Raw genomic sequence first — 17863 nt, 5'->3', positions numbered from 1 at the left:
GATAGCCCTATAGAGCTAGTGCGCACTTAGCTTAATTTTTTATCAGGTTTATCTGTTTCGGTCCTAACTATAATTTTTCGGACTTATAGGGTCAGCCCCTTGATTTAGGGCTAAGATTGACATCCCTACAAAGAGCATAAACCTATTTTCCAGTCCACCTAAGAGAATGGATATTAAATTACAAGAAAAAGGTATTATGAAGCACCTGTAGCTCAGTGTATAGAGCGTCTGTTTCCTAAACAGAAAGTCGTAAGTTCGACCCCTACCTGGTGCGTTTCTCCCTCCCTTCGTTATTCCCGAATAGAGCTACAATGTTACGTTTCACAAACTGGGTAGATGAGAAAATTACTGTGGTTTCTTTGCATATAGAAACTATGTAACTTAGGTTATAATTTTTTTGTTTTAGTGCCTAATAATCACTTTGCAAATTAGGTGGTATTTTGTGCAACTAATATAAGAACATTTTGGTTATTTTGGTTTTTGTTTAAGGAGTGAAACTTATACTATTATTTTGTGCAACTTAATATGTTATTTTGCAGTAAGAGCAACATATATATTAAGATTCATTGATGGATGTTGAGAAAACTTTACGAAATGATCAATATATCCATTAACTATTTGGAAATTCAAAATAAATATTTAATATTACAAAATTTATAAATTATGTATTGAAACTGCTACTTTCAACATAATTAATGGTGAAAATTTGTATAGGATAACAATTTATGGACAAAGTCTACAATTTTGTCCGACAACTCGTTGAGTTAGCCCGACTCAACTCGATAGCCCTATAGAGCTAGTCCACGTAGCTTGAATTTTTAACTGGTTTATTTGTTTCGGTCCTAATTATAATTTTTGGGACTTATAAGGTCAGCCCGTTGATTTTGGGATAATATTGACATCCCTACGAAGCGCATTAACAAGTTTTCCACAGCACCAAATAGAATAGATAGTAAATAACAAGAAATAAGTTGCATGAAACACATGTAGCTTAGTGGATAGAGCGTGTGTTTCCTAACTTGAAACGTTTAGGTTGTACCTCTAGCTAGTGCGTTTCTCTGCTCCCTTATATAAACCCTATTTTTCTCCCCCACCCGAGCAATGGTGACGGGAATTACTTGTTGCTGGACAAGTGCAAAACCGTCGCAACGCAAAGAGAACAATGTTACGTTACGCAAACTGGGTGGATGAGATAATTACTGTGTGTGTGAGTAGATAAAGCTTGTTTTTTTTTTTTGCATGTTAAACTATGTAACATAGGTAATAATTTGGTTGTTTTGGTGCCTAATAAACCATTTGCAAATTAGGTTGTATTTTAATTTGTGCAACTAATCTAGGAAGGTTTTTGGTAGTTATGGTGTTTGTTTAACGAGTTAAACTTAAACTATTATTTTGTGCATCTTAATATCTTATTTTGCAGTAAAAGCGACATATATATTAAGATTCGTTGAGGGAAGTTGAGAAACGTTTACAAATTTGATATATATATATCCTTTAATAATTTAGAAATTCAAAATAAATTGTTAATACTTAAAAATTTATTAATAATGTATTAAAACAACCACTTTCGACATAATTAATGGTGAAAATTTGTATAGGATAATAATTAATGAACCAAGTCCACTATTTGGTCTCTCAGCTAACTGAGTTAGCCCGACTCAACTCGATAGCCCGACTCAACTCGATAGCCCTATAGAGCTAGTGCACTTAGCTTAATTTTTTATCAGGTTTATCTGTTTCGGTCCTAACTATAATTTTTCGGACTTATAGGGTCAGCCCGTTGATTTTGGGCTAAGATTGACATCCCTACAAAGAGCTTAAACCTATTTTCCCGTCCACCTATTTGAATGGATATTAAATTACAAGAAAAAGGTATTATGAAGCACCTGTAGCTCAGTGGATAGAGCGTTTGTTTCCTAAGCAGAAAGTCATAGGTTCGACCCCTACCTGGTGCGTTTCTCTCTCCCTTCGTTATTCGTTTCACAAACTGGGTCGATTAGATATAATTACTGTGGTTTCTTTGCATATAAAAACTATGTAACTTAGGTTATAATTTTGTTGTTTTAGTGCCTTATAAACACTTTGCAAATTAGGTGGTATTTTGTGCAACTAATCTAAGAACATTTTGGTTATTTTGGTTTTTGTTTAAGGAGTGAAACTTATACTATTATTTTGTGCAACTTAATATGTTATTTTGCAGTAAGAGCAACATATATATGATGATTCATTGATGGATGTTGAGAAAACTTTACGAAATGATCAATATATCCTTTAACTATTTCGAAATTCAAAATAAATTGTTAATATTATAAAATTTATAAATTATGTATTGAAACTGCTACTTTCAACATAATTAATGGTGAAAATTTGTATAGGATAACAATTTGTGGACAAAGTCTACAATTTTGTCCGACAACTCGTTGAGTTAGCCCGACTCAACTCGATAGCCCTATAGAGATAGTCCATTTAGCTTGAATTTTTAACTCGTTTATTTGTTTCGGTCCTAATTATAATTTTTGGGACTAATAGGGTCAGCTCGTTGATTTAGGGATAATATTGACATCCCTACGAAGAGCATTAACAAGTTTTCCACTACAACAAATAGAATAGATAGTAAATAACAAGAAATAAGTTGCATGAAGCACTTGTAGCTTAGTGGATAGAGCGTGTGTTTCCTAACTTGAAACGTTTAGGTTGTACCTCTAGCTAGTGCGTTTCTCTGCTCCCTTATACAAACCCTATTTTTCTCCCCCACCCGAGCAGTGGTGACGGGAAGTACTTGTTGCTGGACAAGTGTAAAACCGTCGCAACGCATAGAGAACAATGTTACGTTACGCAAATTGGGTGGATGAGATAATTATTGTGTGTGTGAGTAGATAAAGCTTGTGTTTTTTTTGCATGTTAAACTATGTAACATAGGTAACAATTTGGTTGTTTTGGTGCCTAATAAACCATTTGCAAATTAGATTGTATTTTAATTTGTGCAACTAATATAGGAAGGTTTTTGGTTGTTATGGTGTTTGTTTAACGAGTTAAACTTAAACTATTATTTTGTGCAACTTAATATATTATTTTGCAGTAAAAGCGACATATATATTAAGATTCGTTGAGGGAAGTTAAGAAAACTTTACGAAATGATCTATATGTCCTTTAATAATTTAGAAATTCAAAATAAATTGTTAACACTTAAAAGTTTATAAATAATGTATTAAAACAGCCACTTTCGACATAATTAATGGTGAAATTTTGTACAGGATAATAATTAATGGACCAAGTCCACTATTTGGTCTCTCAGCTAATTGAGTTAGCCCAACTCAACTCGATAGCCCTATTGAGCTAGTGCACTTAGCTTGCTTTATTTTTTTTTTTTCAGGTTTATATGTTTTGGTCCTAATTATAATTTTTCGGACTTATAGGGTCAGCCCGTTGATTTAGGGCTAAGATTGACATCCCTACAAAGAGCATAAACCTATTTTCCAGTCCACATAAGCGAATGGATATTAAATTACAAGAAAAAGGTATTATGTATCACTTGTAGCTCAGTGGATTGAGCGTCTGTTTCCTAAGCAGAAAGTTGTAAGTTCGACCCTTACCTGGTGCGTTTTTCCCTCCCTCCGTTATTCCCATATAGAGCTCCCTCCCTCCGTTATTCCCATATAGAGCTCCCTCCCTCCGTTATTCCCATATAGAGCTCCCTCCCTCCGTTATTCCCATATAGAGCTCCCTCCCTCCGTTATTCCCATATAGAGCTCCCTCCCTCCGTTATTCCCATATAGAGCTACAATGTTACATTTGAGAAACTGGGTCGATGAGATAATTACTGTGGGTAGATAAAACTTGTGTTTCTTTGCATATAAAAACTATGTAACTTAGGTTATAATTTTGTTGTTTTAGTTCTTAATAAACACTTTGCAAATTAGGTGGTATTTTTTGCAACTAATCTAAGAACATTTTGGTTATTTTGGTTTTTGTTTAAGGAGTGAAACTTATACTATTATTTTGAGCAACTTAATATGTTATTTTGCAGTAAGAGCAACATATATATGAAGATTCATTGATGGATGTTGAGAAAACTTTACGAAATGATCAATATATCCATTAACTATTTGGAAATTCAAAATAAATTTTTAATATTATAAAATTTATAAAATATGTATTGAAACTGCTACTTTCAACATAATTAATGGTGAAAATTTGTATAGGATAACAATTTATGGACAAAGTCTACAATTTTTTCCGACAACTAGTTGAGTTAGCCCGACTCAACTCGATAGCCCTATAGAGCTAGTCCACTTAGCTTGAATTTTTAACTGGTTTTTTTTTGTTTCGGTCCTAATTATAATTTTTGGGACTTATAGGGTCAGCCCGTTGATTTAGGGATAATATTGACATCCCTACGAAGAGCATTAACAAGTTTTCCACTGCACCAAATAGAATAGATAGTAAATAACAAGAAATAAGTTGCATGAAGCACTTGTAACTTAGTGGATTGAGCGTGTGTTTCCCAACTTGAAACGTTTAGGTTATACCTCTAGCTAGTGCGTTTCTCTGCTCCCTTATAAAAACCCTATTTTTCTCCCCCACCCGAGCAGTGGTGACAGGAAGTACTTGTTGCTGGACAAGTGTAAAACCGTCGCAACGCAAAGAGAACAATGTTACGTTACGCAATCTGGGTGGATGAGATAATTATTGTGTGTGTGAGTAGATAAAGCTTGTGTTTTTTTTTTGCATGTTAAACTATGTAACATAGGTAACAATTTGGTTGTTTTGGTGCCTAATAAACCATTTGCAAATTTGGTTGTATTTTAATTTGTGCAACTAATCTAGGAAGGTTTTTGGTTGTTATGGTGTTTGTTTAACGAGTTAAACTTAAGCTATTATTTTGTGCAACTTAATATATTATTTTGCAGAAAAAGCGATATATATATTAAGATTTGTTGAGGGAAGTTAAGAAAACTTTACGAAATGATCTATATATCCTTTAATAATTTAAAAATTCAAAATAAATTGTTAATACTTAAAAATTTATATATAATGTATTAAAACAGCCACTTTCGACATATTTAATGGTGAAATTTCGTACAGGATAATAATTAATGGACCAAGTCCACTATTTGGTCTCTCAGCTAACTGAGTTAGCCCGACTCAACTCGATAGCCCTATAGAGCTAGTGCACTTAGCTTGCTTTTTTTTTTTTTTTTTTTTTTCAGGTTTATATGTTTTGGTCCTAACTATAATTTTTCGGACTTATAGGGTCAGCCCGTTGATTTAGGGCTAAGATTGACATCCCTACAAAGAGCAAAAACCTATTTTCCAGTCCACCTAAGCGAATGGATATTAAATTACAAGAAAATGTATTATGAAGCACCTGTAGCTTAGTGGATAGAGCGTCTGTTTCCTAAGCAGAAATTCGTAACTTCGACCCTTACCTAGTGCGTTTTTCCCTCCCTTCGTTTTTCCCATATAGAGCTACAATGTTACATTTCATAAACTGGGTCGATGAGATAATTACTGTGGGTAGATAAAACTTGTGTTTCTTTGCATATAAAAACTATGTAACTTAGGTTATAATTTTTTTGTTTTAGTGCCTAATAAACACTTTGCAAATTAGGTGGTATTTTGTGCAACTAATCTAAGAACATTTTGGTTTTTGATGAACGAGTGAAACTTATACTATTATTTTGTGCAACTTAATATGTTATTTTGCAGTAAGAGAGCCATATATTTGAAGATTCATTGATGGATGTTGAGAAAACTTTACGAAATGATCAATATATCCTTTAAGTCTTTGGAAATTCAAAATAAATTGTTAATATTATAAAATTTATAACTTATGTATTGAAACTGCTACTTTCAACATAATTAATGGTGAAAATTTGTATAGGATAACAATTTATGGACAAAGTCTACAATTTTTTCCGACAACTCGTTGAGTTAGCCCGACTCAACTCGATAGCCCAATAGAGCTAGTCCATTTAGCTTGAATTTTTAACTGGTTTATTTGTTTCGGTCGTAATTATAATTTTTGGGACTGATAGGGTCATCCCGTTGATTTAGCGATAATATTGACATCCCTACGAAGAGCAAAAACCTATTTTCCAGTCCACCAAAGAGAATGGATATTAAATTACAAGAAAAAGGTATTATGAAGCACCTGTAGCTCAGTGGATAGAGCGTCTGTTTCCTAAGCAGAAAGTCGTAGGTTTGACCCCTACCTAGTGCGTTTCTCCCTCCCTTCGTTAGTCCCATATAGAGCTATGATGTTACGTTTCACAAACCGGGTCGATGAGATAATTACTGTGGGTAGATAAAACTTGTGTTGCTTTGCATATAAAAACTATGTAACTTAGGTTATAATTTTGTTGTTTTAGTGCCTAATAATCAATTTGCAAATTAGGTGGTATTTTGTGCAACTAATCTAAGAACATTTTGGTTATTTTGGTTTTTATTTAAGGAGTTAAACTTATACTATTATTTTGTGCAACATAATATGTTATTTTGCAGTAAGAGTAACATATATATGAAGATTCATTGATGGATGTTGGGAAAACTTTACAAAATGATCAATATATATCCTTTAACTATTCAGAAATTCAAAATAAATTGTTAATATTATAAAATTTATAAATTATGTATTCAAACTGCTACTTTCAACATAATTAACGGTGAAAATTTGTATAGGATAACAATTTATGGACAAAGTCTACAATTTTTTCCGACAACTAGTTGAGTTAGCCCGACTCAACTCGATAGCCCTATAGAGCTAGTCCACTTAGCATGAATTTTTAACTGGTTTATTTGTTTCAGTCCTAATAATAATTTTTGGGACATATAGGGTCAGCCCGTTGATTTAGGGATAATATTGACATCCCAACGAAGAGCTTTAACAAGTTTTCCACTGCACCAAATAGAATAGATAGTAAATAGCAAGAAATAAGTTGCATGAAATACTTGTAGCTTAGTGGATTGAGCGTGTGATTCCTAACTTGAAACGTTTTGGTTGTACCTCTAGCTAGTGCGTTTCTCTGCTCCCTTATACAAACCCTATTTTTCTCCCCCACCCGAGCAGTGGTGACGGGAATCACTTGTTTATGGACAAGTGTAAAACCGTTGCAACGCAAAGACTACAATGTTACGTTACGCAAACTGGGTGGATGAGATAATTATTGTGTGTGTGAGTAGATAAAGCATGTGTTTTTTTTGCAAGTTAAACTATGTAACGTAGGTAACAATTTGGTTTTTTGGTGCCTAATAAACCATTTTCAAATTAGGTTGTATTTTAATTTGTGCAACTAATCTAGGAAGGTTTTTGGTTGTTATGGTGTTTGTTTAACGAGTTAAACTTAAACTATTATTTTGTGCAACTTAATAAATTATTTTGCAGTAAAAGCGACATATATATTAAGATTCGTTGAGGGAAGTCGAGAAAACTTTACGAAATGATCTATATATCCTTTAATAATTTAGAAATTCAAAATAAATTATTAATACTTAAAAATTTATAAATAATGTATTTAAACAGCCACTTTCGACATAATTAATGGTGAAATTTTGTACAGGATAATAATTAATGGACCAAGTCAACTATTTGGTCTCTCAGCTAACTGAGTTAGCCCGACTCAACTCGATAGCCCTATAGGGCTAGTGCACTTTGCTTCGTTTTTTTTTTTTTTTTCAGGTTTATATGTTTTGGTCCTATCTATAATTTTTCGGACTTATAGGGTCAGCCCGTTGATTTAGGGCTAAGATTGACATCCCTACAAAGAGCATAAACCTATTTTCCAGTCCACCTAAGCGAATGGATATAAAATTACAAGAAAAAGGTATTATGAAGCACCTGTAGCTCAGTGGATAGAGCGTCTGTTTCCTAAGCAGAAAGTCGTAGGTTCGACCCCTACCTGGTGCGTTTCTCTCTCCCTTTGTTATTCCCATATAGAGCAACAGTGTTACGTTTCACAAATTGGGTCGATGAGATAATTACTGTGGATAGATAAAACTTGTGTGTTTCTTTGCACATATAAAACTATGTAACTTAGGTTATATTTTTGTTGTTTTAGTGCCTAATAAACACTTTGCAAATTAGGTGGTATTTTGTGCAACTAATCTAAGAACATTTTGGTTATTTTGGTTTTTGTTGAATGAGTGAAACTTATACTATTATTTTGTGCAACTTAATATGTTATTTTGCAGTAAGAGAGCCATATATTTGAAGATTCATTGATGGATGTTGAGAAAACTTTACGAAAAGCTCAATATATCCTTTAACTCTTTGGAAATTCAAAATAAATTGTTAATATTATAAAATTTATAAATTATGTATTGAAACTGCTACTTTCAACATAATTAATGGTGAAAATTTGTATAGTATAACAATTTATGGACAAAGTCTACAATTTTTTCCGACAACTTGTTGAGTTAGCCCGACTCAACTCGATAGCCCTATAGAGCTAGTCCACTTAGCTTGAATTTTTAACTGGTTTATTTGTTTCAGTCGTAATTATATTTTTTGGGACTTATAGGGTCAGCCCGTTGATTTAGGGATAATATTGACATCCCTACGAAGATCTTTAACAAGTTTTCCACTGCACCAAATAGAATAGATAGTAAATAACAAGAAATAAGTTGCATGAAGCACTTGTAGCTTAGTGGATTGAGCGTGTGTTTCCTAACTTGAAACGTTTTGGTTGTACCTCTAGCTAGTGCGTTTCTCTGCTCCCATATACAAACCCTATTTTTCTCCCCCACCCGAGCAGTGGTGACGGGAATCACTTGTTTATGGACAAGTGTAAAACCGTTGCAACACAAAGACTACAATGTTACGTTACGCAAACTGGGTGGATGAGATAATTATTGTGTGTGTGAGTAGATAAAGCTTGTGTTTTTTTTGCAAGTTAAACTATGTAACGTAGGTAACAATTTGGTTTTTTGGTGCCTAATAAACCATTTGCAAATTAGGTTGTATTTTAATTTGTGCAACTAATCTAGGAAGGTTTTTGGTTGTTATGGTGTTTGTTTAACGAGTTAAACTTAAACTATTATTTTGTGCAACTTAATATATTATTTTGCAGTAAAAGCGACATATATATTAAGATTCGTTAAGGGAAGTTAAGAAAACTTTACGAAATGATCTATATATCCTTTAATAATTTAGAAATTCAAAATAAATTATTAATACTTAAAAATTTATAAATAATGTATTTAAACAGCCACTTTCGACATAATTAATGGTGAAATTTTGTACAGGATAATAATTAATGGACCAAGTCAACTATTTGGTCTCTCAGCTAACTGAGTTAGCCCGACTCAACTCGATAGCCCTATAGAGCTAGTGCACTTTGCTTCGTTTTTTTTTTTTTTTCAGGTTTATATGTTTTGGTCCTATCTATAATTTTTCGGACTTATAGGGTCAGCCCGTTGATTTAGGGCTAAGATTGACATCCCTACAAAGAGCATAAACCTATTTTCCAGTCCACCTAAGCGAATGGATATAAAATTACAAGAAAAAGGTATTATGAAGCACCTGTAGCTCAGTGGATAGAGCGTCTGTTTCCTAAGCAGAAAGTCGTAGGTTCGACCCCTACCTGGTGCGTTTCTCTCTCCCTTTGTTATTCCCATATAGAGCAACAGTGTTACGTTTCACAAATTGGGTCGATGAGATAATTACTGTGGATAGATAAAACTTGTGTGTTTCTTTGCACATATAAAACTATGTAACTTAGGTTATATTTTTGTTGTTTTAGTGCCTAATAAACACTTTGCAAATTAGGTGGTATTTTGTGCAACTAATCTAAGAACATTTTGGTTATTTTGGTTTTTGTTGAACGAGTGAAACTTATACTATTATTTTGTGCAACTTAATATGTTATTTTGCAGTAAGAGAGCCATATATTTGAAGATTTATTGATGGATGTTGAGAAAACTTTACGAAATGCTCAATATATCCTTTAACTCTTTGGAAATTCAAAATAAATTGTTAATATTATAAAATTTATAAATTATGTATTGAAACTGCTACTTTCAACATAATTAATGGTGAAAATTTGTATAGTATAACAATTTATGGACAAAGTCTACAATTTTTTCCGACAACTTGTTGAGTTAGCCCGACTCAACTCAATAGCCCTATAGAGCTAGTCCACTTAGCTTGAATTTTTAACTGGTTTATTTGTTTCAGTCGTAATTATATTTTTTGGGACTTATAGGGTCAGCCCGTTGATTTAGGGATAATATAGACATCCCTACGAAGAGCTTTAACATGTTTTCCACTGCACCAAATAGAATAGATAGTAAATAACAAGAAATAAGTTGCATGAAGCACTTGTAGCTTAGTGGATTGAGCGTGTGTTTCCTAACTTGAAACGTTTTGGTTGTACCTCTAGCTAGTGCGTTTCTCTGCTCCCATATACAAACCCTATTTTTCTCCCCCACCCGAGCAGTGGTGACGGGAATCACTTGTTTATGGACAAGTGTAAAACCGTTGCAACACAAAGACTACAATGTTACGTTACGCAAACTGGGTGGATGAGATAATTATTGTGTGTGTGAGTAGATAAAGCTTGTGTTTTTTTTTGCATGTTAAACTATGTAACGTAGGTAACAATTTGGTTGTTTTGGTGCCTAATAAACCATTTGCAAATTAGGTTGTATTTTAATTTGTGCAACTAATCTAGGAAGGTTTTTGGTTGTTATGGTGTTTGTTTAACGAGTTAAACTTAAACTATTATTTTGTGCAACTTAATATATTATTTTGCAGTAAAAGCGACATATATATTAAGATTCGTTGAGGGAAGTTAAGAAAACTTTACGAAGTGATCTATATATCCTTTAATAATTTAGAAATTCAAAATAAATTGTTAATACTTAAAAATTTATAAATAATGTATTTAAACAGCCACTTTCAACATAATTAATGGTGAAATTTTGTACAGGATAATAATTAATGGACCAAGTCCACTATTTGGTCTCTCAGCTAATTGAGTTAGCCCGACTCAACTCGATAGGACTATAGAGCTAGTGCACTTTGCTTGGTTTTTTTTTTTTTTTTTTTTTCAGGTTTATATGTTTTGGTCCTAACTATAATTTTTCAGACTTATAGGGTCAGCCCGTTGATTTAGGGCTAAGATTGACATCCCTACAAAGAGCATAACCCTATTTTCCAGTCCACCTAAGAGAATGGATATTAAATTACAAGAAAAAGGTATTATGAAGCACCTATAGCTCAGTGGATAGAGCGTCTGTTTCCTAAGCACAAAGTCGTAGGTTCGACCCCTACCTGTTGCGTTTCTCCCTCCCATATAGAGCAACAATGTTACGTTTCACAAACTGGGTCGATGAGATAATTACTATGTGACTTAGGTTATAATTTTGTTCTTTTAATGCCTAATAAACACTTTGCAAATTAGGTGGTATTTTGTGCAACTAATCTAAGAACATTTTGGTTATTTTGGTTTTTGTTTAAGGAGTGAAACTTATACTTTTATTTTGTGCAACTTAATATGTTATTTTGCAGTAAGAGCAAACATATATATGAAGATTCATTGATGGATGTTGAGAAAACTTTACGAAATGATCAATATATCCTTTAACTATTTGGAAATTCAAAATAAATTGTTTATATTATAAAATTTATAAATTATGTATTGAAACTGCTACTTTCAACATAATTAATGGTGAAAATTTGTATAGTATAACAATTTATGGACAAAGTCTACAATTTTGTCCGACAACTCGTTGAGTTAGCCCGACTCAACTCGATAGCCCTATAGAGCTAGTCCACTTAGCTAGAATTTTTAACTGGTTTATTTGTTTCGGTCCTAATTATAATTTTTGGGACTTATAGGGTCAGCCCGTTGATTTAGGGATCATATTGACATCCCTACGAAGAGCATTAACAAGTTTTCCACTGTACCAAATAGAATAGATAGTAAATAACAAGAAATAAGTTGCATAAAGCACTTGTAGCTTAGTGGATTTAGCGTGTGTTTCCTAACTTGAAACGTTTAGGTTCTCCCCCACCCGAGTAGTGGTGACGGGAATCACTTGTTGATGGAAGAGTGTAAAACCGTCGCAACGCAAAGACTACAATGTTACGTTACGCAAACTGGGTGGATGAGATAATTATTGTGTGTGTGAGTAGTTAAGGCTGTTTTTTATTTTTGCATGTTAAACTATGTAACAAAGGTAATAATTTGGTTGTTTTGATGCCTAATAAACCATTTGCAAATTAGGTTGTATTTTGTGCAACTAATCTAGGAAGGTTTTTGGTTGTTATGGTGTTTGTTTAACGAGTGAAACTTAAACTATTATTTTGTGCAACTTAATAAATTATTTTGTAGTAAAAGCGACAAATATATTAAGATTCGTTGAGCGAAGTAAAGAAAACTTTACGAAATGATCTATATATCCTTTAATAATTTAGAAATTCAAAATAAATTGTTAATACTTAAAAATTTATAAATAATGTATTAAAACAGCCACTTTCGACATAATTAATGGTGAAATTTTGTACAGGATAATAATTAATGGGCCAAGTCCACTATTTGGTCTCTCAGCTAACTGAGTTAGCCCGACTCAACTCGGTAGCCCTATAGAGCTAGTGCACTTAGCTTGCTTTTTTTTTCCAGGTTTATATGTTTCGGTCGTAACTATAATTTTTCGGACCTATTAGGTCAGCCCGTTGATTTGGGGCTAATATTGACATCCCTAAAAAGAGCATAAACCTATTTTCCAGTCCACCTAAGCGAATGGATATAAAATTACAAGAAAAAGGTATTATGAAGCACCTGTAGCTCAGTGGATAGAGCGTCTGTTTCCTAAGCAGAAAGTCGTAGGTTCGACCCCTACATGGTGCGTTTCTCCCTCCCTTCGTTATTCCCATACAGAGAAACAATGTTACGTTTCACAAACTGGGTCGATGAGATAATTAACTTGTGTTTCTTTGCATATAAAACTATGTAACTTTTCCCTCCCTTCGTTATTCCCATATAGAGCAACAATGTTACGTTTCACAAACTGGGTCGATGAGATAATTACTGTGGGTAGATAAAACTTGTGTTTCTTTGCATATAAAACTATGTAACTTTGGTCATATTTTTGTTGTTTTAGTGCCTAATAAACACTTTGCAAATTAGGTGGTATTTTGTGCAACTAATCTAAGAACATTTTGGTTATTTTGGTTTTTGTTGAACGAGTGAAACTTATACCATTATTTTGTGCAACTTAATATGTTATTTTGTAGTAAGAGAACCATATATTTGAAGATTCGTCGATGGATTTTGAGAAAACTTTACGAAATGATCAATATATCTTTTAACTCTTTGGAAATTCAAAATAAATTGTTAATATTATAAAATTTATAAATTATGTATTGAAACTGCTACTTTCAACATAATTAATGGTGAAAATTTGTATAGGATAATAATTTATGGACAAAGTCTACAATTTTGTCCGACAACTCGTTGAGTTAGCCCGACTCAACTCGATAGCCCTGTAGAGCTAGTCCACTTAGCTTGAATTTTTAACTGGTTTATTTGTTTCGGTCGTAATTATAATTTTTGGGACTTATAGGGTCAGCCCGTTGATTTAGGGACAATATTGACATCTCTACGAAGAGCATAAACCTATTTTCCAGTCCACCAAAGAGAATGGATATTAAATTACAAGAAAAAGGTATTATGAAGCACCTGTAGCTCAGTGGATAGAGCGTCTGTTTCCTAAGCAGAAAGTCGTAAGTTTGACCCCTACCTAGTGCGTTTCACAAATTGGGTCGATGAGATAATTATTTTGTTGTTTTAGTGCCTAATAATCAATTTGCAAATTAGGTAGTATTTTGTGCAACTAATCTAAGAACATTTTGGTTATTTTGGTTTTTATTTAAGGAGTTAAACTTATACTATTATTTTATGCAACATAATATGTTATTTTGTAATAAGAGTAACATATATATGAAGATTCATTGATGGATGTTTGGAAAATGTTACAAAATGATCAATATATATCCTTTAACTATTCAGAAATTCAAAATAAATTGTTAATATTATAAAATTTATAAATTATGTATTGAAACTGCTACATTCAACATAATTAACGGTGAAAATTTGTATAGGATAACAATTTATGGACAAAGTCTACAATTTTTTCCGACAACTAGTTGAGTTAGCCCGACTCAACTCGATAGCCCTAGCTAGTCCACTTAGCTTGAATTTTTAACTGGTTTATTTGTTTCAGTCCTAATTATAATTTTTGGGACATATAGGGTCAGCCCGTTGATTTAGGGATAATATTGACATCCCTACGAAGAGCTTTAACAAGTTTTCCACTGCACCAAATAGAATAGATAGTAAATAACAAGAAATAAGTGGCATGAAACACTTGTAGCATAATGGATTGAGCGTGTGTTTCCGAACTTGAAACGTTTTTGTTGTACCTCTAGCTAGTGCGTTTCTCTGTTCCCTTATACAAACCATATTTTTCTCCCCCACCCGAGCAGTGGTGACGGGAATCACTTGTTTATGGACAAGTGTAAAACCGTTGCAACGCAAAGACTACAATGTTACGTTACGCAAACTGGGTGGATGAGATAATTATTGTGTGTGTGAGTAGATAAAGCTTGTGTTTTTTTTTTTGCATGTTAAACTATGTAACGTAGGTAACAATTTGGTTGTTTTGGTGCCTAATAAACCATTTGCAAATTAGGTTGTATTTTAATTTGTGCAACTAATCTAGGAAGGTTTTTGGTTGTTATGGTGTTTGTTTAACGAGTTAAACTTAAACTATTATTTTGTGCAACTTAATATATTATTTTGCAGTAAAAGCGACATATATATTATGATTCGTTGAGGGAAGTTAAGAAAACTTTACGAAATGTTCTATATATCCTTTAATAATTTAGAAATTCAAAATAAATTGTTAATACTTAAAAATTTATAAATAATGTATTTAAACAGCCACTTTCGACATAATTAATTGTGAAATTTTGTACAGGATAATAATTAATGGACCAAGTCCACTATTTGGTCTCTCAGCTAACTGAGTTAGCCCGACTCAACTCGATAGCCCTATAGAGCTAGTGCACTTAGCTTGCTTTTTTTTTCCAGGTTTATATGTTTCGGTCGTAACTATAATTTTTCGGACCTATTAGGTCAGCCCGTTGATTTGGGGCTAATATTGACATCCCTAAAAAGAGCATAAACCTATTTTCCAGTCCACCTAAGCGAATGGATATAAACTTACAAGAAAAAGGTATTATGAAGCACCTGTAGCTCAGTGGATAGAGCGTCTGTTTCCTAAGCAGAAAGTCGTAGGTTCGACCCCTACATGGTGCGTTTCTCCCTCCCTTCGTTATTCCCATACAGAGAAACAATGTTACGTTTCACAAACTGGGTCGATGAGATAATTAACTTGTGTTTCTTTGCATATAAAACTATGTAACTTTTCCCTCCCTTCGTTATTCCCATATAGAGCAACAATGTTACGTTTCACAAACTGAGTCGATGAGATAATTACTGTGGGTAGATAAAACTTGTGTTTCTTTGCATATAAAACTATGTAACTTTGGTCGTATTTTTGTTGTTTTAGTGCCTAATAAACACTTTGCAAATTAGGTGGTATTTTGTGCAACTAATCTAAGAACATTTTGGTTATTTTGGTTTTTGTTGAACGAGTGAAACTTATACCATTATTTTGTGCAACTTAATATGTTATTTTGTAGTAAGAGAACCATATATTTGAAGATTCGTCGATGGATTTTGAGAAAACTTTACGAAATGATCAATATATCTTTTAACTCTTTGGAAATTCAAAATAAATTGTTAATATTATAAAATTTATAAATTATGTATTGAAACTGCTACTTTCAACATAATTAATGGTGAAAATTTGTATAGGATAATAATTTATGGACAAAGTCTACAATTTTGTCCGACAACTCGTTGAGTTAGCCCGACTCAACTCGATAGCCCTGTAGAGCTAGTCCACTTAGCTTGAATTTTTAACTGGTTTATTTGTTTCGGTCGTAATTATAATTTTTGGGACTTATAGGGTCAGCCCGTTGATTTAGGGACAATATTGACATCTCTACGAAGAGCATAAACCTATTTTCCAGTCCACCAAAGAGAATGGATATTAAATTACAAGAAAAAGGTATTATGAAGCACCTGTAGCTCAGTGGATAGAGCGTCTGTTTCCTAAGCAGAAAGTCGTAAGTTTGACCCCTACCTAGTGCGTTTCACAAACTGGGTTGATGAGATAATTATTTTGTTGTTTTAGTGCCTAATAATCAATTTGCAAATTAGGTAGTATTTTGTGCAACTAATCTAAGAACATTTTGGTTATTTTGGTTTTTATTTAAGGAGTTAAACTTATACTATTATTTTATGCAACATAATATGTTATTTTGTAATAAGAGTAACATATATATGAAGATTCATTGATGGATGTTTGGAAAACGTTACAAAATGATCAATATATATCCTTTAACTATTCAGAAATTCAAAATAAATTGTTAATATTATAAAATTTATAAATTATGTATTGAAACTGCTACATTCAACATAATTAACGGTGAAAATTTGTATAGGATAACAATTTATGGACAAAGTCTACAATTTTTTCCGACAACTAGTTGAGTTAGCCCGACTCAACTCGATAGCCCTAGCTAGTCCACTTAGCTTGAATTTTTAACTGGTTTATTTGTTTCAGTCCTAATTATAATTTTTGGGACATATAGGGTCAGCCCGTTGATTTAGGGATAATATTGACATCCCTACGAAGAGCTTTAACAAGTTTTCCACTGCACCAAATAGAATAGATAGTAAATAACAAGAAATAAGTGGCATGAAACACTTGTAGCATAATGGATTGAGCGTGTGTTTCCGAACTTGAAACGTTTTTGTTGTACCTCTAGCTAGTGCGTTTCTCTGTTCCCTTATACAAACCATATTTTTCTCCCCCACCCGAGCAGTGGTGACGGGAATCACTTGTTTATGGACAAGTGTAAAACCGTTGCAACGCAAAGACTACAATGTTACGTTACGCAAACTGGGTGGATGAGATAATTATTGTGTGTGTGAGTAGATAAAGCTTGTGTTTTTTTTTGCATGTTAAACTATGTAACGTAGGTAACAATTTGGTTGTTTTGGTGCCTAATAAACCATTTTCAAATTAGGTTGTATTTTAATTTGTGCAACTAATCTAGGAAGGTTTTTGGTTGTTATGGTGTTTGTTTAACGAGTTAAACTTAAACTATTATTTTGTGCAACTTAATATATTATTTTGCAGTAAAAGCGACATATATATTATGATTCGTTGAGGGAAGTTAAGAAAACTTTACGAAATGTTCTATATATCCTTTAATAATTTAGAAATTCAAAATAAATTGTTAATACTTAAAAATTTATAAATAATGTATTTAAACAGCCACTTTCGACATAATTAATTGTGAAATTTTGTACAGGATAATAATTAATGGACCAAGTCCACTATTTGGTCTCTCAGCTAACTGAGTTAGCCCGACTCAACTCGATAGCCCTATAGAGCTAGTGCACTTTGCTTGCTTTTTTTTTTTTTTTTTTTTTTTTTTCAAGTTTATATGTTTTGGTCCTATCTATAATTTTTCGGACTTATAGGGTCAGCCCGATGATTTAGGGCTAAGATTGACATCCCTACGAAGAGCATAAACCTATTTTCCAGTCCACCTAAGCTAATGGATATAAAATTACAAGAAAAAGGTATTATGAAGCACCTGTAGGTCAGTGGATAGAGCGTCTGTTTCCTAAGCAGAAAGTTGTAGGTTCGACCCCTACATAGTGCGTTTCTCCCTCCCTTCGTTACTCCCATATAGAGCAACAATGTTACGTTTCACAAA

General features: G+C 32.9%; 8 non-coding genes across 8 annotated transcripts; all 8 read left to right on the top strand.

Moving 5' to 3' along the window:
- The first annotated feature begins 201 nt into the window (after positions 1-201).
- TRNAR-CCU lies at positions 202-274 on the top strand. Its single transcript has one exon. It is a non-coding gene; the product is annotated as a tRNA-Arg (tRNA).
- Positions 275-1882: 1608 nt separating this feature from the next.
- On the top strand, positions 1883-1955 carry TRNAR-CCU. The gene has a single exon. It is a non-coding gene; the product is annotated as a tRNA-Arg (tRNA).
- A 4195-nt stretch (positions 1956-6150) lies between these two features.
- On the top strand, positions 6151-6223 carry TRNAR-CCU. Its single transcript has one exon. It is a non-coding gene; the product is annotated as a tRNA-Arg (tRNA).
- Positions 6224-7833: 1610 nt separating this feature from the next.
- TRNAR-CCU lies at positions 7834-7906 on the top strand. Its single transcript has one exon. It is a non-coding gene; the product is annotated as a tRNA-Arg (tRNA).
- A 1610-nt stretch (positions 7907-9516) lies between these two features.
- TRNAR-CCU lies at positions 9517-9589 on the top strand. The gene has a single exon. It is a non-coding gene; the product is annotated as a tRNA-Arg (tRNA).
- Positions 9590-11207: 1618 nt separating this feature from the next.
- On the top strand, positions 11208-11280 carry TRNAR-CCU. Its single transcript has one exon. It is a non-coding gene; the product is annotated as a tRNA-Arg (tRNA).
- A 1498-nt stretch (positions 11281-12778) lies between these two features.
- Positions 12779-12851, top strand: TRNAR-CCU. The gene has a single exon. It is a non-coding gene; the product is annotated as a tRNA-Arg (tRNA).
- A 2399-nt stretch (positions 12852-15250) lies between these two features.
- TRNAR-CCU lies at positions 15251-15323 on the top strand. Its single transcript has one exon. It is a non-coding gene; the product is annotated as a tRNA-Arg (tRNA).
- The last annotated feature ends 2540 nt before the right edge of the window (positions 15324-17863 follow it).

Source organism: Ipomoea nil, unplaced genomic scaffold (genome assembly GCF_001879475.1).
Source record: "Ipomoea nil cultivar Tokyo-kokei standard unplaced genomic scaffold, Asagao_1.1 scaffold2280, whole genome shotgun sequence".
Classification (NCBI taxonomy): Eukaryota; Viridiplantae; Streptophyta; class Magnoliopsida; order Solanales; family Convolvulaceae; genus Ipomoea; species Ipomoea nil.
The sequence above is the reverse complement of the archived record's forward strand: the minus strand, read 5'-3'. Positions and strand labels throughout refer to the sequence as shown.